Source organism: Lissotriton vulgaris, chromosome 8, assembly GCF_964263255.1.
Source record: "Lissotriton vulgaris chromosome 8, aLisVul1.2, whole genome shotgun sequence".
NCBI classification, from domain to species: Eukaryota; Metazoa; Chordata; class Amphibia; order Caudata; family Salamandridae; genus Lissotriton; species Lissotriton vulgaris.
Window position 1 is genome coordinate 793,021,594 of NC_141696.1, and position 25,749 is coordinate 793,047,342.

General features: G+C 47.5%; 1 protein-coding gene across 1 annotated transcript in view; it reads left to right on the forward strand.

The window, feature by feature from the left end:
* The window catches only part of TGFBRAP1 (transforming growth factor beta receptor associated protein 1), a 255,012-nt gene that overhangs the window by 140,757 nt on the left and 88,506 nt on the right, over positions 1-25,749 (forward strand). The window lies entirely within an intron of this gene.

Below are 25,749 nucleotides of genomic sequence, written 5' to 3' on the forward strand. Positions count from 1 at the left end.
AACTAAGAGGCAGTGGCAAAAAATATTCTTGGCCCTGAAGAAATTGCCTAAAAGAGTTCAAGGCAATGAAACATGTTGGCTTATGGTAATGGTATTCATGTTTAGCAGCCGGCCTATCTTTCTTTTAAATAGATAGGTTGCACGCAATAAAAGAATAAAAGTGCGAATAGCGTGTACACCTATTGATTTTACTCTACACCATTTAAAGTATTACTTTTCACTTTTTTTCACTTTCCTCTCTGCACTCACTGTTCTGTTGGACACATTTCTTTTTGGCTTAATGACCGCCGATGATGATAACAGGGCGAGTACCTACCAGGTATCCCGATGGTGGTTCGCCTGTGAGGGGTCATTTTGCCTATGCACATTTTTTTCACTCAGTGTGAATGTTATTGGACGTATTGTAAGTTTACGTATGCGCCAGATTCTCTATGCATCTATGAACAAGCATTTACAATGCAATGGTTTTGCCTTTGTTAAAGTTAGAGCTATTGGCATTGCTCTTGACATTTTTATTTATGTTTTTTTTAACATAAATGGCATTGTCATTTACAATAGCAAATTCAACCACTCATCTAACCCATCTGAACACCCAGCCACTGATCCACCCGCTCATCTATCTACGCATGCGCTTGCCAATCTCTTCATTCACCCACCCAGCTGCCCACTTGTCCATTCCGGTACCCACTCATCTATCAAAGCAGGCGCCCGCCGACCTCATCATACATCCGCTCCCTCGTCCCTCCTTCCAGCTGCCCACCTACTCATCCATCCACTCATCCTTCCACCTATTCATCCATCCGCTCACACATCCATCCGCCCACTCATCAATCTGCTCATCCTTCCACCCTCCCATCCGCCCGCTCATCCTTCCACCTACTCAGCCATCCATCCACCCACTCATCCATCCGCTCATCCTTCCGCCTACTCATCCATCCGCTCACTCATCCATCCGCCCACTCATCCATCCGCCCACTCATCCATCCGCCCACTCATCCATCCGCCCACTCATCCATCCGCCCACTCATCCATCCGCCCACTCATCCATCCGCCCACTCATCCATCCGCCCATCCTTCCACCTACTCATCCATCCGCTCATCCTTCCACCACCTCATCCATCCGCTCATCCTTCCACCTACTCATCCATCCACTCATCCTTCCACCTACTCATCCGCTCACACATCCATCCGCCCACTCATCAATCTGCTCATCCTTCCACCCGCTCATCCATCCTCTCACTCATCCATCCGCTCATCCTTCCACCCGCTCATCCATCCGCTCATCCTTCCACCCGCTCATCCATCCGCTCATCCTTCCACCTACTCATCCATCCACCCACTCATCCATCCACCCACTCATCCATCCACCTACTCATCCATCCACCTACTCATCCATCCACCTACTCATCCATCCACCCACTCATCCATCCACCCACTCATCCTTCCACCCACTCATCCTTCCACCCACATAGCTGCCAAGGTTTCAGATTGCTTTGTGTGACATTTTCAGAATTGTACTTTAATTATGAGTGACATTTAATGACTACGAGTGACACTTTCTCACGCGCAAAATCAAGCAATGAAAATGAGGGAAATAGGTATAGGCTGAATAAATAAGACTTTACGCAAATGAGTACAGCGTCTTGTTAAAACTGCAAATATCACAATCGAACTGCACTTTAACACTATTGAAATCATTAACCCCGAGCGGCCGCCCCTGTTGGCGCGCCGCTACCTGCCCAACCCCGCAGGCATCGGCACACATCAACATGACCCACCGGCTATCACAGAGGCTTTGCTGACAGACTTTGGCGACACCACTGGCACAGAAAATAATTGGACGGGCAGCGGCACCACTCATAGTCACAGAATCCATCAGTACTGTGACCCCGACCGTCTCAACAGGAGTTTGTGGGCTTAATGTCACTTAAGTCAGAGAGTAACTTCAGCTGTAACAGGGCACATGTACCAGGGCACACTGTACCCTCTCACCCCTTAGTTGAACCAACAGCAGGCATTTTATGTGCAGACTTTTTTCTGGCATCCTGACGCCCTCAGACATCCCCAAGACTCTACCCGCTAAACCCCGCAATGGAGCAGCACCGACAAAGGCAGCAGTTAGGGTTATAAGAAGCAACAATTTTTAAGTTAGGAGGGGCACAGTTTACTAGTAATCCATTAGGGTAAGACACAGTTACCGCTTTCTTTCTTTGCGATGTGTTCCGACCACCGGCCGCTGCAATCGCCGATCACTGTGTGACGTGCAGCTCAGCTGTAACTGAATTAGGCGCGGTGCTGGTCAAATTAGATTTTGACTGCACGCAGCAGCCCGGACCGGTGCGGGAAGCAGAAGGAGGCAGCGCTGCATGCGCCATGATTAAAGCGCCATCGCAAATTTGCCCGTAACAAACACGCCCCCCCCCCGCGCCTTTGGAAGCAGGACGTGACGGCCCGGGCGCCGCGCGAGACAGGAGCAGGAAGGCGGGTGCCCTCAATCGCGGACCAGATTCGGGGGCGTTGACGAGAAGAGGCTTTCGGCTGACGTAGCCAAAAGCCAAAAATTCTCGGGAACGCCCCCGAATCTGGTCCGAGATTGACGGACAGAGCCCTCTCCCAATGGCTAGCCTCCATTTATGGAGCTAGCCAATGGGAGGAGGGGGCGGATACCCGACCCCACACAGAAATCATAACGTGAAGGGACGGTGCAGGGAGAGGCTGAGGAGAGTGCATCAGTGAAGGGACAGTGCAGGGAGAGGCTGAGGAGAGAGTGCATCAGTGAAAGGATGGTGCAGGGAGAGGCTGAGGAGAGAGTGCAGCAGTGAAAGGATGGTGCAGTGAGAGACTGAGGAGAGTGCAACAGGGAAGAGACGGTATAGTGGAGCTGAGGAGAGAGTGAAGGGATGGTGCAGTAAGAGGCTGAGGAGAGTGCATCAGTGAAGCGATGGTACCGTGAGAGGCTGAGGAGAGAGTGCAGCAGTGAGTGATGGTGCAGTGGAGGAGTGAGGGCTGCAGCCTGGATGGGGGGGCTGAGTAGAGAGTGCAGCAGTGAAGCGATGGCGCAGGGAGAGGCTGAGGAGAGAGTGCAGCAGTAAAAGGACAGTGCAGTGTAAAAATAAAAATATGCCTTACCTCTAACAAACTCAAATCAACATACATACCTGTCTGAACAACTCTGTGCACAGTGGTGCACATCGCTGAAGGGAATCGCCACGGGCCATGTTGAACCTAGAAAAGAGAGAATAAACATAAGATTAGCAAAAAAAAAATGGCTTACCTCTGAAAGAAGACAGAGAGTGAGGTAGTGAAAGAGAGTGAAAGTGACTTAGTGAGATAGAAATAGAGAGAGTGAGGTAGTGAGAGAGAGAGTGAGGTAGAGTGAGACAGAGAGAGTGAGGTAGTGAAAGAGTGAGTTAGTGATGGAGAGTGATTTTTGGTGGTAGTGAGATAGAAACAATGAGTGATGTTGTGACATAGTGAGATAGAGAAGGACTGAGGTAGTGTAAGAGAGAGTGAAAGTGACTTAGTGAGATAGAAAGAGAGAGAGTGAGTTAGTGAGAGAGTGACGTAGTGAGTTGGAGAGAGAGAGTGAACTTGTGAGCTAGTGAGATAGAGAGTGAGTCAGCGAGAGAGTGTTGTAGTTATTTTTTTGAGTGAGTGACTTGTGTTATAGTTAGGTAGTGAGAGTGATATGGAAATAGATAGAGTGAAGTTATGGAGAGAGTTAGAGAGAGTGAGATAGTGTTATAGATATAATTTGAGTAGTGATGTAGTTATTTTTGTTTTGTGGGAGAGTGAAGTAGATAGAGAGTGAGGTAGTGAGAGAGAGTGAGGTAGTGAAAGAATGAGGTAGTGAGGGTGAGAGTTGTTGTGCTGTATTGAGATAGAAACGGAGAGATGTTGTGAAGTAGTGAGCTAGAGAGAGAGAGTGAGGTAGTGTATGAGAGAGTGAAAGTGAGTTAGTGTATTTGAGAGAGAGAGAGAGAGTGAGGTAGTGAGATAGAGAGAGAGTGAAGTAGTGAGTTAGAGAGAGTGAAGTTGTGTGGTAGTGAGAGAGTGATGTAGTGAACTTTAGAGAGAGTGTTGTGATATAGTGAGATAGAAATAGAGTGAGGTAGTATATAGAGAGAGTGTGAGGTAGTGAGATAGAGAGAGAGAGTGAAGCAGTGAGTTAGAGAGAGAGAGAGAGAGAGTGAAGTTGTGAGGTAGTGAGAGAGTGTTGTAGTGAATTTGTGAGAGTGTCATGATATAGTGAGGCAGTGAGATAGTGAGATAGTAATAGATAGAGTGAGGTAGTGATGTAGAGAGGGTGAGGTAGTGAGATAGAGAGAGTGAAGTTGTGAAGTAGTGTGTTAGAGAGATAGTTACTGTGGTAGTGATATTGTGATGCTGTGAGAAAGAGAGAGTTGAGTAGTGAGGTAGAGATTGAGGTAGAGAGAGAGAGTGAATGAGAGATAGTGTAGTAGTGTGAGAGATAGTGAGGTAGTGAGAGAGATAGTGAGTTAGTGAAAGAGAGAGTGGGGTAGTGAGAGTGAGGTAGTAAGAGAGAGAGACTTTGAAGGGACGGTATAGTAGAGCTGAGGAGAGAGTGAAGGGACGGTACCGTAAGAGGCTGAGAAGAGAGTGCAGCAGTGAGTGATGGTGCAGTGGAGGAGTGAGGGCTGTAGCCTGGATGGGGGGCGGGGCTGAGCAGAGAGTGCAGCAATGAAGGGACAATGCAATGGGGGGCTGAGCAGAGGGTGCGTCAGTGGAGGGATGGTGCAGGGAGAGGCTGAGGAGAGTGCAGCAGTGAAGGGACGATGCAATGGGGGGCTTAGCAGAGAGTGCATCAGTGAAGAGACGGTGCAAGGAGAGGCTGTGGAGAGTGCAGCAGTGAAGGGACAGTGCAGGGAGAGGCTGAGGAGAGAGTGCATCAGTGAAGGGACAGTGCAGGGAGAGGCTGAGCAGAGAGTGCAGCAGTGAAGGGATGGTGCAGGGAGAGGCTGAGGAGAGAGTGTAGCAGTGAAAGGATGGTGCAGTGAGAGACTGAGGAGAGTGCAACAGTGAAGAGACGGTATAGTGGAGCTGAGGAGAGAGTGAAGGGATGGTGCAGTGAGAGACTGAGCAGAGTGCATGAGTGAAGGGACAGTGCAGGGAGAGGCTGAGGAGAGTGCAGCAGTGAAGGGACGATGCAATGGGAGGCTGAGCAGAGAGTGCATCAGTGAATGGACGGTGCAGGGAGAGGCTGAGCAGAGAGTGCAGCAGTGAAGGGAGGGTGCAGAGTGCAACAGTGAAGGGACGGTATAGTGGAGCTGAGGAGAGAGTGAAGGGATGGTGCATCTGTGAGAGGCTGAGGAGAGTGCATCAGTGAAGGGACGGTACCGTAAGAGGCTGAGGAGTGAGTGCTGCAGTGAGTGATGGTGCAGTGGAGGAGTGAGGGCTGCAGCCTGGATGGGGGGGCTGAGCAGAGAGTGCAGCAATGAAGGGACGATGTAATGGGCGTGGGCTGAGCAGAGAGTGCGTCAGTGAAGGGATGGTGCAGGGAGAGGCTGAGGAGAGTGCAGCAGTGAAGGGACGATGCAATGGGGGCTGAGCAGAGAGTGCATCAGTGAAGTGACAGTGCAAGGAGAGGCTGAGGAGAGTGCAGCAGTGCAGGGACAGTGCAGGGAGAGGCTGAGGAGAGAATACATCAGTGAAGGGACAGTGCAGGGAGAGGCTGAGCAGAGTGCAGCAGTGAAGGGACGGTGCAGGGAGAGGCTGAGGAGAGTGCAGCAGTGAAGGGATGGTGCAGTGAGAGACTGAAGAGAGTGCATCAGTGAAGAGATGGTGCAGGGAGAGGCTGAGCAGAGAGTGCATCAGTGAAGGGACAGTGCAGGGAGAGGCTGAGCAGAGAGTGCAGCAGGGAAGGGACGGTGCAGGGAGAGGCTGTGGAGAGAGTGCAGCAGTGAAGGGATGGTGCAGTGAGAGACTGAAGAGAGTGCAGCAGTGAAGGGATAGTGCAGTGAGAGGTTGAGGAGAGTGCATCAGTGAAGGGACAGTGCAGGGAGAGGCTGAGCAGAGAGTGCAGCAGTGAAGGGACGGTGCAGGGAGAGGCTGTGAAGAGAGTGCAGCAGTGAAGGGATAGTGCAGTGAGAGGTTGAGGAGAGTGCAGCAGTGAAGGGATGGTGCAGTGAGAGGCTGAGGAAAGTGCAGCAGTGAAGGGACGATGCAATGGGGGGCTGAACAGAGTGCAGCAGTAAAAGGACGGTGCAGTGGGGGGCTGAGCAGAGAGTGCAGCAGTGAAGGGACGGTGCAGTGGGACTGAGGAGAGAGTGTAGCAGTGAAGGGATAATGCAGTGAGAGGCTGAGGAGAGTGCAGCAGTGAAGGGACGGTGCAGTGGGGATGAGGAGTGAGTGCAGCAGTGAGGTGACGGTGCTGTGAGAGGCTGAGGAGAGTGCAGCAGTGAAGGGACGGTGCAAGGAGAGGCTAAGGAGAGAGTGCAGCAATAAAGGGACGGTGCAGGGAGAGGCTGAGGAGAGAGTGCATCAGTGAAGGGCCGGTGCAGGGAGAGGCTGAGGAGAGAGTGCATCAGTGAAACGATGGTGCAGGGAGAGGCTGAGCAGAGTGCAGCAGTGACGGGACGGTGCAGTGAGAGGCTGAGGAGAGTGCAGCAGTAAAAGGACGGTGCAGTGGGGGCTGAGCAGAGTGCAGCAGTAAAAGGACGGTGCAGTGGGGGGCTGAGCAGAGAGTGCAGCAGTGAAGGGACGGTGCAGTGGGACTGAGGAGAGAGTGTAGCAGTGAAGGGATAATGCAGTGAGAGGCTGAGGAGAGTGCAGCAGTGAAGGGACGGTGCAGTGGGGATGAGGAGTGAGTGCAGCAGTGAGGTGACGGTGCAGTGAGAGGCTGAGGAGAGTGCAGCAGTGACGGGACGGTGCAAGGAGAGGCTAAGGAGAGAGTGCAGCAATAAAGGGCCGGTGCAGGGAGAGGCTGAGGAGAGAGTGCATCAGTGAAAGGATGGTGCAGGGAGAGGCTGAGGCGAGAGTGCAGCAGTGAAAGGATGGTGCAGTGAGAGACTGAGGAGAGTGCAACAGTGAAGAGACGATATAGTGTAGCTGAGGAGAGAGTGAAGGGATGGTGCAGTAAGAGGCTGAGGAGAGAGTGCAGCAGTGAGTGATAGAAATAAACATAAGATTAGCAAAATAAACAAAAAATGGCTTACCTCTAACAGCAAAACAGCAGCATACATACCCGTCTGAACCACTTCGTGCACAGCAGTGCACACAGCTGCACGGAGACGCCACGGGCCATATTGGACCTGAAAAACAAAGAAATAAACATAAGATTAGCAAAATAAAGAAAATGCCTTACCTCCAACAGAAAAACAGCAGCATACATACCTGTCTGAACCACTTCGTGCACAGCAGTGCACACAGCTGCACGGAGACGCCACGGGCCATGTTGTATCTAGAAAAGAGAGAAAAAAACCTAAGATTAGCAAAATCAAAAAGATAGTTTACCTCGAACATCAAAAGAGCAGTATATCGGAACCAGTTCGTGCACAGCAGTGCACACAGCTGCACGGAGACGCCACGGGCCATATTGGACCTGAAAAACAAAGAAATAAACATAAGATTAGCAAAATAAACAAAATGGCTTACCCCCAACAGCAAAACAGCAGCATACATACCTGTCTGAACCACTTCGTGCACAGCAGTGCACACAGCTGCACGGAGACGCCACGGGCCATATTGGACCTGAAAAACAAAGAAATAAACATAAGATTATCAAAATAAACAAAATGGCTTACCTCCAACAGCAAAACAGCAGCATACATACCTGTCTAAACCACTTCGTGCACAGCAGTGCACACAGCTGCACGGAGACGCCACGGGCCATATTGGACCTGAAAAACAAAGAAATAAACATAAGATTATCAAAATAAACAAAATGGCTTACCTCCAACAGCAAAACAGCAGCATACATACCTGTCTAAACCACTTCGTGCACAGCAGTGCACACAGCTGCACGGAGACGCCACGGGCCATATTGGACCTGAAAAACAAAGAAATAAACATAAGATTATCAAAATAAACAAAATGGCTTACCTCCAACAGCAAAACTGCAGCATACATATCTGTCTAAACCACTTCGTGCACAGCAGTGCACACAGCTGCACGGAGACGCCACGGGCCATATTGGACCTGAAAAACAAAGAAATAAACATAAGATTATCAAAATAAACAAAATGGCTTCCCTCCAACAGCAAAACAACAGCATACATACCTGTCTGAACCACTTCGTGCACAGCAGTGCACACAGCTGCACGGAGACGCCACGGGCCATATTGGACCTGAAAAAGAAAGAAAGAAACATAAGATTAGCAAAATAAACAAAATGGCTTACCTCCAACAGCAAAACACCAGGATACATACCTGTCTGAACCACTTCGTGCACAGCAGTGCACACAGCTGCACGGAGACGCCACGGGCCATATTGGACCTGAAAAACAAAGAAATAAACATAAGATTATCAAAATAAACAAAATGGCTTACCTCCAACAGCAAAACAGCAGCATACATACCTGTCTGAACCACTTTGTGCACAGCGGTGCACACAGCTGCACGGAGACGCCACGGGCCATATTGGACCTGAAAAACAAAGAAATAAACATAAGATTAGCAAAATAAACAAAATGGCTTACCTCCAACAGCAAAACAGCAGCATACATACCTGTCTAAACCACTTCGTGCACAGCAGTGCACACAGCTGCACGGAGACGCCACGGGCCATATTGGACCTGAAAAACAAAGAAATAAACATAAGATTAGCAAAATAAAGAAAATGGCTTACCTCCAACAGCAAAACAGAAGCATACATACCTGTCTAAACCACTTCGTGCACAGCAGTGCACACAGCTGCACGGAGACGCCACGGGCCATATTGGACCTGAAAAACAAAGAAATAAACATAAGATTATCAAAATAAACAAAATGGCTTACCTCCAACAGCAAAACAGCAGCATACATACCTGTCTAAACCACTTTGTGCACAGCAGTGCACACAGCTGCACGGAGACGCCACGGGCCATATTGGACCTGAAAAACAAAGAAATAAACATAAGATTAGCAAAATAAACAAAATGGCTTACCTCAAACAGCAGCATACATACCTGTCTAAACCACTTCGTGCACAGCAGTGCACACAGCTGCACGGAGACGCCACGGGCCATATTGGACCTGAAAAACAAAGAAATAAACATAAGATTATCAAAATAAACAAAATGGTTTACCTCCAACAGCAAAACAGCAGCATACATACCTGTCTAAACCACTTCGTGCACAGCAGTGCACACAGCTGCACGGAGACGCCACGGGCCATATTGGACCTGAAAAACAAAGAAATAAACATAAGATTAGCAAAATAAACAAAATGGCTTACCTCCAACAGCAAAACAGCAGCATACATACCCGTCGGAACAACTTTGTGCACAGCAGTGCACACAGCTGCACGGAGATGCCACGGGCCATATTGGACCTGTAAAACAAAGAAATAAACATAAGATTAGCAAAATAAACCAAATGCCTTACCTTAACTGAAAAACAGCAGCATACATACCTGTCTGAACCACTTCGTGCACAGCAGCGCACACAGCTGCAGGGAGACGCCAAGGGCCATATTGGACCTGAAAAACAAAGAAATAAACATAAGATTAGCAACATAAACCAAATGCCTTACCTTAACTGAAAACAGCAGCATACATACCTGTCCTAATCCAGTGGTGTAACAATAGACTATGCATCCCCAATGGAGTGGGGCCCCTCGACGAATCAGTCGAATAATCTTAAGGTCCGGAATGAATCCAGGGAAGGGAACAGAATCAATCTAAAGAGGAGCATAAAACCAGCTGTAAAATGACCTATTCAAACAAGATTCCCAGTAGGGATAGGTGACATAGTAATGATAATGCGTGAATGAAGGTGTCCTGAATGAATAGACGATCGGGTGAAAAAGCAGAAGTATCTGGGGTGACTGTATTAAAAACCACAACGTAAGTGATGTTTAACGTTGGAGAAAATGTCAGTGTAAATATGCACGATCTACATTGTAGAAACGGGGTGTGGGTGAGTGAGGCTACGTTGTCAACTCTGGCCAAGTGAGTAGCACTTATGAGTAGGGTCGGGTACCAGAGACACCGTGCCGCGTGTCTCCAAAAGAAAAATACAGATTCAAAAAAGATTCCAAAGACAGGGCTGGGAACCGAGCAGATGCTCACTGCGGGGATCGACATGTGAACACATGTCTAGAAATATACTGCTGGGGCGACGTATAGGAAATAACCGCGCACGTTTACATTGAGTGTTGACAAGGGCGACGCAGGACCAAAGAAATGGAAGTAATGGAGGGACTGCGTGTACATACCCGCAATAAGGGCCATAGGAAGGGAAGTACACACACGTGATACTATACACGGCTGGATCGATCATTACAGTGTGGTACGGGCGAAGGAATATAGGCATATATATTATTAATATGCTTTACACAAGATATGAGGAGGAATGGCACTAAGGATACAGTATGGGAAAAATGACATTTGCGGAAATACTGTTGAATGTATGGTGTGGATAAAACCTATACGGAGCTATAGGGATAAATGTTATAGGCACTTATAATAATAAACATCTCAGGGAGTATGGCATTGAGAAATAACACAAGGACGTACAAGGAAGGCAGGACCACACGGAGAGCGGGAGGGGGGAAGGCGGGAGGAGGGACACGGAGAACTTAAAAACTCACCGGACTGCTTAGGCTTTCATTACCAGGCTCCGGGAGGAAGGCAGGACCACACGGAGAGCGGGAGGGGGGACGGTGGGAGGAGGGACACGGAGAACCTGAAAACTCACCGGACTGCTCCCAGGAGGCGGCGGGGGCGCTTGCGGTGTCCTTCCTCTGCCGGGGCCTGGGCTCTCTTCTCGGGTGCCGCGGGCGGGGCTCTCCTGCACCGGGGCCTCGCTGGCGGCCGCACTCCTTTCTCCCGGGCACTTTTCCCCTGGCATAGAAAGAGCGGAGGCGGGACTTCCGGCTTGCTTGCGGCCCGGCCGGACCAGATTCGGGGGCGTTCCCGGCTTTTGGCTGACGTTGCGTGACGTCGCCAAAAGCCAAAAAATCTCGGGAACGCCCCCGAATCTGGTCCGGCATTGACGGACAGGCCCATCGTCCAATGGCTAGGCTCCATTTATGGAGCTAGCCAATAAATGACGGGGGCCGTTCCTAACTCCACTACAATACTCAAGAGGTTTTCGCCTGCGCGAAAAAGATGCGCAGAGGGCATCTTTTCGCCAGGCAAAACCTAAAAAGAAGATCCTGACGAGCAGTCGGACCCAGCGTCGGAGCATGACTCCAACTTCGATGTGGACGAACAAAATGAGGAATACGTCCATGAAGACGTCGTCGAGGTAGGGGACGACGATGAGGCTATTGGGGCCGTCGATGACGACTCCAGTGATGAGCCAGGCCCAACCGCAGTAGCGGGCCTACTACTGGCAATACGTTCCCTACGGCTCAGGTCGAGGCATCGCCGAAAGGCCTTAGCCAAGATCTTACTCCACATTCTATAGCCCCGCGTCCAGGCCAGGCTAATAATACTTCAAAGGAGCCATTGGTCGATCTTTCAAAATCGAAACCGAAACCTACAGAGCCAAAACCGAAACCAAAACTACTAAAAGTGGTCGTCGGATCGACGTCGACGCCAGTCAAGTCAAAGACTGTCGGCGACCCTTCGGCGTTGAAAGGGGGCGTCGCCTCGAAGACTGGGGCGCCGAAGCCAAGCTTTACAGTCAAGCACGTCACCTCGACGCAGTCGGCGTCGGCGCCCAAGCATGGCGACAAGACCAAAGGCCTCCAGACCAAAAAGGCTGTCGAGCCGAAGATTTCAGCGCTCAGACCGCTACTGGGCAAACCTCTCGAGTCGAAGACCAAAGCCGACCCGAAGCAGCAGGTTGCATCGACGCCCAAGGCCGTGCATGCTACTAGTGAGTCGCCGAAGCAGCTCGGATCGAACACTACGGCAAGCTCTAAGAAGGTCGGCCCATCCACAGGCCACCCTCCGATTAAATACGGTCTGCCACCGACGGCTCGAGCCAAGCATCTCGAGCACCACAAAGGCACCGACCCATCCAAGACAGTGTCCGCGCCTTAGAGGTCCACCCCTGAGGGGGTTGTGTTCCAAGAACCCTCGTACGACAACCAGTCGAAACTCTTCATCGACTCGGAATCGGGCAGGCTTACCATCCATAAACGGAAGATCGCACCTGAACATCCCTTGGAGGCGTATAAAATCCCTCTTAAACTGAAAAAAGACTCGACCACCTCACCAGTTCTCTTTGAACACGTTGAGAGCTATTCACAACAAATGACATATTCTCCAGCACAAAGCGAGGAGGACATGGGTAATGTATACGGTCAGGCGGCCTTCACTTATCAGGCTGACACTGATCAGGAAGAACCTCAGCAATGGACTGATGCTGTAGACCCTGATGATCCACAAGCTGCACCGGACACTCAGTCTTACAATGTCAAAACCTCGCCTACTGAAGACACGGCGACGTTTAACGCTTTGATAGAAAGGGCAGCCCTCAACCATAACGTGGAAATGCACGCAGAACCTGTGGAAGAAGATTTCTTATTTGATACTTTCTCCACCTCTGAAAGATCGACAAAGACATTGCCTATGCTAAAGGGAGTCCTCAAGCATGCTGCGGACATTTTCAAAGAACCCACAAAAGCAAGGGTTATCAACCCTAGGATTGAAAATAAATATAGGCCTGCTCCAGTGGACCCCACCTACATCAAAGGCCAGCTCCCATTGGACTCCCTCGTAGTGGCCAATGCTCGCAAGAGGGCAAACTCGCAAACTAGTGGTGACGCTCCTCCTTCGGACAAAGAATCAAAGATCTTGGAGGCGTCAGGAAAGCGGGTGGCAGCACAGGCTGCTAATATTTGGAGGATTTCAAATGCACAGGCCCTATTGGCTAGATACGATAGGGCTCACTACGACACGCTAGAACAGTTGTTGCAACACCTGCCTGACCTTTACAAAGCGGGAGCAGAAATGATCATACAGGAGGGGAAGTTAATTTCTAATGCATCCATCAAATGCGCACTGGATGCGGCAGACACGGCAGCTAGGGCCATTAACACTAGTGTAATGTTGAGACGTCACGCATGGCTCCGCATCTCTGGGTTTAAACCCGAGATTCAAACATCTTTGCTCAACCAGCCAGTTAACCCAGACTTCCTTTTTGGTCCCGAGGTGGACACCACCCTCGAAAAAATTAAAAAGGACACTGAGACAGCAAAATCCATGGGGGCTCTGCAGTCACAGCAGTTTCGGGGCACTTCCTTTCGTTTCTCCGGTAATAGGAGAGCCTCTAGAGGACAAGCTTTACAGCAAGCCCAGTACAGCAAAGGGAGCACGCAAACCACCTATACAAAGAATACCAGAGGTGTATATCGTGGGAACAGCGCCAAGGGCAGAGGACGTGGTAATAACAATGCCAGATCCTCCGCTCCCAACAAACCGTGACGCCTTGTCACTGCCCCCCGACCATTTAACACCTGTCTGGGGAAGACTCCAGCAGTTCCTGCCAGTCTGGGAAGGCATTACCACGGACAGGTGGGTGAGACAACTTATCCAATACGGCTATTGTCTGGAACTAACCTCCACCCCCCCCCCCCCCCCCAACCTACCCCAAGACACCGTCCTATGTCCGCAGAGCACATGCACTTATTGCAGCAAGAAGTACTCTCCATGCTGCAAAAAGGGGCAATAGAGCTAGTGCCTGCAGAAGAACAAGGTACAGGAGTGTACTCTCTGTTAATCCCAAAAAAGGACGGTTCCCTGCGGCCCATTCTGGACCTCAGACCCCTCAACCAATACATACTGTCAGAACACTTTCATATGTTAACCTTACAGCAGGTCCTGCCATTGCTAGGTCAGGGCGACTTCCTAGCGACCCTAGACCTCAAGGATGCATATTTCCACATTCCCATCCACCCAAGTCACAAGAAATATCTCAGATTCACCATCAACAATCCGCATTACCAATTCAAGGTCCTGCCTTTCGGGGTCACCACTGCCCCTAGAGTGTTCACCAAGTGCTTAGCGACTGTGGCTGCGCACCTTCGGAGACAACCCATTCATGTATATCCCTACCTGGACGACTGGCTTGTTCAAGCAAAGTCAGCCCAGCAGTGTGCCAGCCACATGTCACGTACAATTCACCTCCTTCACAGTCTAGGGTTCTCACTAAACTACACAAGTCGCACCTTCAGCCCGCCCATGTGCAACAGTACCTAGGGGCGACTTTGAACACTGACGTCAACAGCGCAGCCAAATTCTGCCAGAGCCAACAGCATACAGCTGCTCATTCAGAAGTTCAGGCCTCAACAATCGCTCCCAGCGCAGGTATTCATGCAGCTGATCGGTATGATGACCTCCTGCATATTCATAGTCCCGCACGCGAGGCTGCACATGCGTCCCCTTCAAGAATGCTTAGCACAACAGTGGAACCAGGCTCATGGGCATCTAAAAGACCTAGTGTTGGTAACCGGCCGTGCATACAACTCTCTGCATTGGTGGAATCCACAAAACCTTTTCAGGGGACGACCGTTCCAAGAGCCTGTCCCACAGATAGTGCTGACGACGGACGCATCTCTCCAGGGTTGGGGAGCGCATGTCCTCCATTACACTGTGCAAGGACTATGGACGGCGCAGCAGCAAAAGTTACATATCAATCTTTTGGAGCTGATGGCAATCTTCACGGCACTGAAAGCGTTCAAGTTGCACCTGTGCAACAAGGTCGTGTTCATCTGGACGGACAACATGACTGCCATGTATTACATCCAGAAACAGGGAGGCACACACTCCCTGCAGCTATCTCACCTAGCCCAGAGCATGTGGAAGTGGGCCATTCAGAGGAACATCTTCCTCATGGCGGAACATCTCCCGGGCAAAGACAACCAGATGGCGGACCTGCTCAGCAGGCACAGCCATCAGATGCACGAGTGGGAGATTCACCCCTCAGTGCTCCAACCATATTTCCAGCAGTGGGGTCATCGAGAGATCGACCTCTTCGCCACAAAGGAGAACGCAAAATGCCAAATCTTCGCCGCCAGGTTCCCACACCCGCAGTCTCAGGGCAAAGCGATATGGATGAACTGGTCAGGCAGATTTGCATACGCTTTTCCCCCAGCCCCTCTCATACCGCTGGTGGCGCGCAAACTGCACCAGCACTCCATGACGCTCATCCTGGTTGCTCCAACGTGGGCACGTCAGGCTTGGTACACCACGTTCCTGGAACTTTCAGTGGTGCCTCACCAACGGCTGCGCCTCACGCCCAGCCTCCTCACTCAGAGCCATGGAGACATTCAGCACCCAGATCCGCAACAGTTGAGCCTAGCAATTTGGCTCCTGAGGTCATAGAGTTTGCCTGCCTCAACTTGCCCCCTGAGTCTATGAACATCATCAAGGAGGCAAGGCGACCTACAACTAGGGCGTGCTATGCAGCCAAATGGAAACGTTTTGTCATCTACTGTTCCCACAATGACATTAATCCGCTAGATGCGTCCACGCAAAACATCATGTTACTTGCTGCATCTATATCGATGCAATCTAGCGTATAGTTCCATTAGTATACATTTGGCTGTCATGGCCGCTTATCTTCAAAACAGACAGCATCTTTCCCTCTTCAAGGTGCCTGCCATCAAAGCCTTCTTGGAAGGACTCAAAAGAGTGATCCCTCCCAGCCACCCTCCTTCGCCTGTCTGGAATCTAAACATCGTTCTCACTAGGCTCATGGGGCCACCCTTTGAGCATCTTCATTCTTGTGAGATACAGTTTCTTACATGGAAAGTGGCTTTTCTAATAGCCATCACATCGCTACGAAGAGTCAGTGAGCTTCAAGCCCTGACAATTCAAGAGCCCTTCCTACAAATTCATGCTAATAGGGTAGTGCTGCACACCAACCCCAAGTTCATGCCTAAGGTAATCTCGCAGTTCCACATTAATCAAACCATAGAACTGCAAGTTTTCTTTCCAAACCCAGATTCAGTGGCAGACAGAGCACTGCACACCTTAGATGTCAAAAGAGCTCTCCTGTATTACATTGACAGGACAAAAGACTTTAGAAAGACTAAACAGCGGTTTGTTGCCTTCTCTCCACAACACAAAGGCAACCCTATTTCCAAATCAGGTATAGCCAGATGGATTGTTAAATGCATACAAATCTGTTATCAAAAGGCTAAACGCACTTTAACAGTTCCCCCAAGAGCGCATTCCACACGCAAGCTAGGGGCATCCATGGCTTTCCTAGGTAACATTCCTCTAGAGGATATATGTAGAGCAGCCACATGGACCACCATACATACATTTACCAAACACTACTGCGTAGATGTACACTCCAAACAGCAAGCTGCTGTAGGACAGGCTGTTCTCAGAACTCTTTCAGACTGCTGCAGCTGGAACGGGCAACCGCCGCTAAGGAGGTAACTGCTATTTATTCTATTCACAGATATGAATTCAGCAGCCCACATGCCTCGAACGGAATATGCTACTTACCAGTATGCATCTGTTCTTGGCATGTAGGGCTGCTGACATTCATATCGCCCGCCCTCCTCCCCGGTGCCTGTCGCAGCTGTAGCACTCAGAATCATTTTCAGGCATGGTCATCACTTTCAGTATTACACTCCATCTCTGCCACAATGGCGAAAAACAATCTGGGGATGGAGAGGATGCCCATGCGCGCTGTAGTCCAGGGGAGGAGCCACCTATCTCGTGATACTTCGAAGACTCTTCCAGGACAACAATGTGCAATCATCCGGACCCAACACTAGGCGGCGATCTATGCACAGATATGAATATCAGCAGCCCTACATGCCAAGAACAGATGCATACTGGTAAGTAGCATATTCCTTCCACCTGCTCAGTTGGAACCTAAAGACCTGATCATGTGTCCTTGTTTTATGATGAAATCTTGTCTGAAACTGAGACAGGCTCTCATCATTGATCCAAGCTAGTAAGCACTCTAAAATAAGCTTACAAAATATGTTTTTTGCTAGAGTCGATGAGGCTTATTGGCCAATAGTTTGCTGGGTCAGATTTGAGACCTTTCTTGAAAAATAGTAATAATCTCTGCCCTTTTCCTGGAATCGGGGATTTCAGCACCTGCCCTAAGGGTGTTCGCTACATGATTAAAGTAAGGAGCCTATATGGCAGGCTCGGAAATAGAGACCCACCAGGATTCTGTCGAACCCAGGGCCCTACCAGCCTTACGAGAGCAAATGGCTTGTTTAATTTCTGCGATAGTGAAGATATCACCAGCATCAGATGAATGACCGAACTCAATGTTTGAAATGGCACAGTTCCTATCATGGCTGGATCAGACGGGTGAGAGGGGAAGGGAGACATGAATTAACTGTAAAGAGATTGGAAATGGTTAATCCACTCATGCGGAAGGATGTTAGATTCTTGCCTCATTTTGGTCGTCTTGGATCAGTGGGATATAATATGCCAGAAAACTGCCTGGTTCCTAGAATGAGTGGGGGTCAGGATGTCATTCCAATTAGCGATGTTCCAAGCTATTTTCACATTCTTTTGGGTAGAATTGTGAAGTGCCCTGTCTGACTTCATATTTTGGGAAGAACCAACTTTAAGGGCATTTATTAGATGGCTCTATGCTAACCTGATATCCCTGTTGAACCAAGTAGGATCTGTGGATGGAGGCGAGCTCCTGTTGTAAGAAGGTTTAGTAAAAAAAAAAAAAGGGGAGTTTCATTTCCTCGAGCCGCTTAACATGAACATCCAAACATTTTTGGGGTGAAAGTTCGAACTCTGCTAAGGGGAGCAAGATGGGAACCATATCAAGTTGAGCATAAACCCCTTTAATGGTCACCAAGCTCTCCCACCTGACCTTTCTCTGATTTTTACTAATAATCAGGTCTCTGTGGGCAAACACTGGTTCTTATCTAGGCTGGCTGGGCTGCCCTGAATGGTGTGGAGTTGGCAAAATTGATCACTCTCATACTGGGGTAGAATTTCCATGTCGATAAAATATTCACAAGACAGGAGAGCGAGAAGGATATAATCAATATGACTCCAATATGACTCTGGTATGAGTTCCTCCTAGAAGTGGGACGCCTCTCTGCATCAGACTTAGTTCTGCTATTTGTGACTCTCAGATGGCAACACATGCTAAGGTCTAACAGCTAGAAAGGTACCTTTGAAAGGGTTGTTAGACAAGGGCCCACAAGTTGTGGTATACCCCAAAATCGGTCTTCCTCTCCAGCTATCTCTCTTAGTAATGCTGGAGGTTTGAAGCCCACATTAAAATCCCCACCTACAATCATGGCAGCCTCCTCTCTTATCTCAGAAATAGTATCTATCAAAAGATTTAAAACCAGGAACTCTACAGTCTTCGAAACACTCCTACCATAAACATTAAAGAAGAGTTATTTTACTTTATCACAAGAAATTACTTCAAATCCAAGTATGTTGGGGAACCGATGGATGGCTGTCTTACTTGGCAGCCCAGGAAGCCCTTAAACCATATAGTGAGGTCACCCCAAGATCTACCAGCTTTGTACGTAAGGGCTGGAATGAAAGCCGTTCAGAAGCCTGGTCTATGGGGTTGTGAAATTTCCCAAGTTTCTTGGAACACAGAGTCCAGCAAAATTCTAGGAGGCCAGAATAAGATTGTTAATGGAACTAGATGGTGGGGTGATGGGGCCTGGGGGTCTCAAGATGGACTAGAGGCTCACTAGGGGGGCATGGAGAGTTTTCAGTGTTATCCAACGGTTCTACTATACTGGTGGGATGAAGCTGAACAGAATGATTCGGTTGAGAAGTTGTATTAAGGCTAAAGTCCATAGAATACCCTTGTGATGGACGGGATATGAAACCCTGCCTAATACACTTTGAGGCATTCCCTGAAGACTCCAATCAGTCAATCTGGGATAGCAGTGAGGATGAGTAAGATTGCTTCTTCTTCTGCTGGGCAGATACTCTAGATTTAAACTGGATCAAAGAATTATAAGGAGTGAAGGTCCAAGCTTGTAGGGACAGCAGACCATTTTCAATAGATAATTGAGTCAATTGCAGTTTGATGTAATCTAAATTATTGTCTGGGGATGACAGATGAATGGCCCTAGTGATGTCAGAGTGGATGACACTGTTGCACTTAACTTCCCTGATACAATGGATCACTTTTTTGGTCAAAGAGGCCTCATCTTCTCTGTAATGTGAGTGGAGTTTGGGATTGCCATCATGTAAATAGTCCTAAAGTAAGGGAAGGTTTCTTGATTGGTGTTACTCAATAAATGTTTAGGAATGGTTGTATGAAAAATTAGGTTTCTAGGATGGGACTAAGGAAGATTTACGCAAATTATAGAAGTAGACTGTAATGGCCCCCTCAAGCTTCCCTCTTTGTTTAATCTGGGATGGGTTGGCTTATGGTCCGTGCAAGCCCTGGGGTGATTTTGATGCCTAGGTGTGAATAGAAAAAATTGAAGTTGCAGGTTCACAACCCTGGGACGATGTGAAGCAAATGATGGAGCCTCCGTATCTGATCAGATATGGGACACAATAGGTGGGGGATCAGAATGCAATGATAATGTCCCCCCCTCATAATAGGGGTGCTCATACTGTTCTATTTGATCTACGAGCTAATGCACAGATGACTGTGATTCCGTCAGCAATTGACCTCCTTAGGTCAATTATTTTTGCCCTAAGGAAATGAACAACGTACTAAAGTTCTTTAATCTGTGTACTGGTCTCCTCTACATCTACCAGCTGAGTGGTAATGGTTGGGAGCTTACGAGAACCATTGGGGGTTTGAGCACTGGAGGCTAAGGGAGAAAAGCGATTTAGAACATACAGTTGTGAGTTCTAGCGGAATTGATAAATTAGGTAAGAGACTCGGATGCAGATTAGTTTGAGAACACCCACCTACTCTTTATCTTTTGGGCAAGTGTCTGGATGTAACATGGCTTTTGGTTTACCAACCCTTTTGTTGAATAGGGGAGCTACTTGAGATTTTTTTAATTTAGCACTGGATTTACTTGAGGCATCGGGATGTAAAATAAGCTCCACTTCCTCAATTAGATTCTCTTTCAAGGTGGAATTCCAAGAGGAACAACAGTGGGTTCCCCTGTAATATGTTTGCCGATAGGTTCACTAGGGAGTTTTTCAGTACATTTTCTTTTCCCCATACCAGCTAAGAAAAAAATTCACAGTCTCCGCAACTGTAACAAAGTGTGCACAAAAACACTTTTTTACAAATATTTTTAAGAAACAACCTATAAAAAAAACGCTTGCAGTATTAAAAACTCAATCCAAAAGAGAGACAAAGGTAAAACTGAGAAAAGAATATTGGCTACCCTTTCAGTTTTCCCAACCAGTGACAATCTAGCATCAGAACACTTGTATGAAATAGTATAGCAGAGCAAAAAACGGATCTAGTGTAATGGTAAGAGAAAAAAAAAAGAGTAGGAGGCACCTCAATCAAACACCTTGCGAAAGCCTGCTGGGAGAAATTACAACACCCCCCCCAAAGGGACAATACAAGTCTTATTCCACACCGAGCAACAGGCCAAAAGAGTGCAACGGCTATCTTTGTTGATTTCTGGGGCACAGTGGACCGATAAAAATCCCCTTGTGTGCATTCTCAATTGGCTCAGATGAAGGTGGACCGCGTACAAACAACTGGGTCCAGCAGTGCCTGCAGTTTAGAGTGTGGCAGAACACAGGGCCTAATTCGGTAGGCTCTACAGGCATCCAAGGGGTTGCAAGAAGTCAAGAAAAAGTCTTACCTTGGGCGAAGATAGTCCGGCCACAAAATCAAGGGGCGGGTAGCACTACCCTGGTTCTTCCTGGTGCTGATGCACACAGGACAGGCCGCTTTGCAAAGGTGCTTTTAGCTCTGAAGACGAGGTCCTGTCCGCTTGATTTGATCACCAGGTTGCAACCGTGCCTCCTGGCACATGAACTGTTGGTGGATGAAGTCCCCAGTCAATGGCGATGTCCAGAGGGGCTGAAAATCCCAAAACTGCTCAGCAAAGTCCCCCGGGAAGTGTGTTGGCAGGAGCGATTTTTCGCTGAAATGGAGACCCCCACCCTCTTGATCACCAGGCTGCAGCCGCACCTCTTGGCGCATGTACTGTTAGGGAATGGAGTCCGCAGGCACTGACGAGGTCCAGTTGGGCTGATAACCCTAACATCGCTCAGCAGTGTTTCCGTGAAGTGGGATGGCAGGGGAGCTTTTAGCTCTGAAGTGGAGGCCCTGCCCGCTAGATCACAGGGCTGCAGCCGCGCCTCCTCACATGTGTACTGTTGGGGAATGCAGTCCCTAGGCACTGGTGAGGTCTTGAGAGGCTGATAACCCTAAACCTGCTCATCAGTGCATCCACTTATTTGATTTTAACAATACCAACCATGGCTCCACCCTCTAAGGTATCATTGTTGATGCTACTTTTATCAACCCCTGCTTTTCATATGATTCCTCCATTAGTTTGGGTGAGCGATAGGTTTTAGCTTGGCAAACTGTCTCTTGAAAAGAATCGCATCACTAGTACTTCTGCAGATTCTGTATGACCCTCCCTCGGATGCAGAAGGTAGTAACATGAGCAGACTGGGCATTTATCATGAAGAGTCTGTCTTGGAGTTTGAAGGCACTCATGATGGCAATGAATTTGATCATCAGGCTACCGGATCCTCATGCCGAGATATCCGTCTAGCCCCGTTTGACCATGAAGATGAATGAGGACTTAATAAGCATCCTTTAGGCTGTGGGGTCTTCTGCCTTTGATCAGGCTTGCCTGCTCCAGGTTTCCTCAGATTTTCTTGAATGCTTGAAGTACATTAAGAATACTTTGGTGATTGTCTCCTACACCCGACTACTATGCACAGCCAGCAGCTTTGCATCATTTATCAACATGGGGAGAGGAGTTGGCCTAATGGCTGGGCGATCGACCTCTAATCTGGGGAACCAGGTTTGAGTCTCTGCAATGATTCTGAACATCCTGTGATTCGGGGCAAATCACTTCATCTCCCCATGCCTAAAAAAATGAATGCCCTCCTGTAACACAACTGGTGCTATGTAGAGCGCATACCCTATAACCTTCGGGTCATGTTTGCGCTATATAAAACTGTAAAATAAGAAAATAATAATAAAAAAACCTCTGCCATTTCCACAGCCACCTGCTCAAGTAAGAACACCGGACCACTAGGATCCTCTGCCGACACCCTTGCTTCCACCTGACAATGTTCCGCAGGAGGTATCTGCCCATTAATCACCAGCTGCATGTCTACTTCTTGCTGTGGAAGAAGCTGAGGTTGAAAAGTATTATAACTCTGATGTTTCCGATCATGATCAAGATGAGGATGGTCAAGATGATTATGCTCATGGAAAGCATTATACATAATAAGACCGTACCGAAATGTGAGACCTTCAAATATGTTAGCTCCGATAATTGGCAACCGGATCTGTTTTGCACCACTAAGGACGGTTGAAAAGCACATCCTTCTGCCCTGAGATGCAATCTAAAATATTGGACATGTTGTTTGATGGCCCAGTAGCGGCATACATGTGGTGGATAGGATTAAGGGTGTTTACCTACCTAGATAACTGTCTTATCAAAAAATCTGTCCCCCTAACTTGTGAGCTAGGTGGAAAACACAACTATTGTTATATTAAGGATGCTCGCCCTCGCTATAATAAGGAAAAATTTAGGCTAACACGGCCTCAACCAATCATATTTCAGTGCTCGTGCATATGCGCAACTACTTTTTATTCCCCGTCCTATCCAGGACGGGGAATAAAAAGCAAAATATTATCTTTGGTCCAACTTTGAGGCAACAGACCCAATTCTCATTGGTCAAGTGAAAGACCATGCAAGGGATAATGTTCTTGTATATCCCCCTGCTCCCTATAAATGCATAACCTCCAAGACTGGATTTCCAATAGAAGTAAGTGACTGGTCATTCAGACAATGTTGTTTTATTGCTGTTCAAAGTCAAACAGACCCTGACATGGTGGCCAGATTTGCTCAGACTTGCAGCTATACATATACTCGGCTCAGTTTTACCATGGGTTCATTCATATGCTGCTGAGGAGCTTATTTTCAGTGCCTTTTCAGAAGTATCCATTTGGCCAGCAGTTTCAGTTTAAGTTTATTGACTAAGACCTCTGCTGAGAGCAACAAATGACATATATGAGACATAATAGCACATAAATGTATCTATTGAAAAAGTCTAAGTATATATTGTTTCCCACTGTGTACACAATGAAGCAGGGCAATAGCCTTGTCCTTATGCACATCCAAACAAGCTGTGCCAGCACTGTGGGGTAGGGAGGTAGCCCTGGACTGTGATATGTGGTTGCATCACCTATGAACCCTGATTGGGATGGAAAGAATTTCAGCAATGCTCGAGGCAAGGGAAATAACTTGCAAGAAAACTTGGGCACCATGCCTTGCTTTCCTTAAGCGAGAGTATAGGAAACTTTGTGCTTGCGAGTACTCCTGCTTACGAGTATGTCCACAAACTACTAAAGATGTGGCAGACACCCCGCGTGGCATTAGGTATGTGGAATAACCATGAGGCATTGGGTTGGACTCCTTCTGAAATTGAAGCGTGGGTGGCTTAGATGAGTATGAGCAATGAAGGTGAGTCCCCCAGGAAGAGGGTGGTGACACCAAGTTTGAAAGCGGGGTTGTTTTCCTCAAAGTTTATTCCCATTTCTAATTTCTTACATCACGACCACCGGCCTTTGGATGTAGGTGCTTCATTTTGTAATTCAATAAAGCTATTTAAACTGTAAAAGTTTTAAGAATGAGTAAAATAATTTAAAACACAACATAACAAAAACTATTCGAGCAGCGTCAAAATCTGTAGTATTAAAAGTTTAATATTAAAAGTTTAAATAAAGGGAGCATATAGTAAGTGCAAGGTATTGTGATCGACTGACATAAAGTATACATGCTTTAAATCTTGGAACCCCCTTTTATACATGTCAAAAAGAATAATCTTCTCTTTCAACATGGACCAATGGCTCTTCTATTCTTTCAGAGGTAGTATGCCTAACTTAAGAGCTAAAATGACCTGCCCTAACTCCGTGGTCTAATGTGAAAGAGAGGTACTGTTAAGGGCGCATGAAAACAATGTTATCTGGGGGAGAGGAAAATAGCTTTAATATCTTACAGTATTGTCCTCCGTAAAGTTAAATGTATGGGTTGCATTTTTATAACAAGTGCTTTAGTTGTCCAGTGTCTATGTTTGTAGATTTTCTATCTGACAGTTTAATTTTTCAAAAACAAACCTGAGGTTTCTGATGAAAGTAAAATTCTCTTTGCATGCTGCAGATATTTCTTGTTTTAGCAAATCTGAGTGTCTCTGAAGCATGCAACAAAATATAATCCCAGTATACAATATTAGCCATAGAAAAAGCAGCTGAGCTGGTTAGCGCTAATTCCACTCATTTGTTTGGCAGAAAAGACCATAATCACATCTATGCCTTGATGTGTACACAAATTCTATTCTTTAACCCCTTCTGCGCTGCGCGAATTCCGCTGCGGTGCTGAAGGTTCTAAAGAACCAATGGAACCATGACGGAACGGTTCCGTCATAAGCACAGGCCAACCGACGCTCATGACGGAACCGTTCCGTCATGAGCATGGAAGGGGGTAATCTATGCATATTTATTTCAAGTACTTCACTAAAGATTTTGAGGCCTTGCAGATCAATGAATAATGTGGAATGTAGTGATGTTTCACTTAGAGGTGGTTATTTCATACTGGTGGGGTAAGCGTAGTTGTACGGTTGTATTCCATTTTGACCATCTCTGGAACTACTCTACATAGTGTTGTCCTAGAGCCTGACGCAAGGTATCATTACAGTAGGTAAATATATACCCGTCAACCTCCTAACTTTAAAATTGTGGGTCATATGAGGTCTTTAAAGAGGATAATCCCAATATGGTGGATATAAAATTGTCCACAGTTGTAACGTGTTGAGAATTACTTTAAGTCCACACACCCTGTAGGATGGTGTCAGTGATTGTATGATGTCATTAGTGATGCCATTTAATACCATAATGTCATGAGTGATGTAATCTTTGAGATAATAAGCAGTGCATTCTGAAAGCTATAATTGGTGGATTTCAGAGGGTTTTTTTGTAACGCTTATTTTAGCATCTACTTACAAAGTCACTTTAACCTTTACTTTTTTCAGTATTTTATAGATAGACATAGCTGTTTTTATCTTTCCCTTTACAGGGGTAGTTTGTATCTTTTGGGTATTTATTTAGGGTTTTTAAACTCCTCAAAAGCACAAATAAGAACTCCAGTATTGAGGGCACCTGCAAGAAAAGAGGGCAGTGTCCCCAAGGGCTCAGAGCTGACCACAGATGTCACTGTTTATAGCTAGCTAGCTAACCATCTTGGTGCTGGACTTCTGCTCAAGGCAAGGCAAATCGGTGAGGAAGGAAATGAATAAAAAAAATATATATCATTGGAGCAGCTATCAAGAAAGCCTACGTTTGGGAGCATTGTTGGGAACATTGTTTCGGATCCAGTCTGGTTCCTTGTGATATTCTTAAGTTGAGGAATTTGCAGCTAGGCAGCGTATCCACCAGAAAGAATGTAACCGCAGGTAAATAACTTGTTCTGTACTACCAAAGTCTTCAATGAAGAGGCAGGGTTATGCCCTTTGATTTTGTGAAGTTTATTCTATGCTTACCCATTAA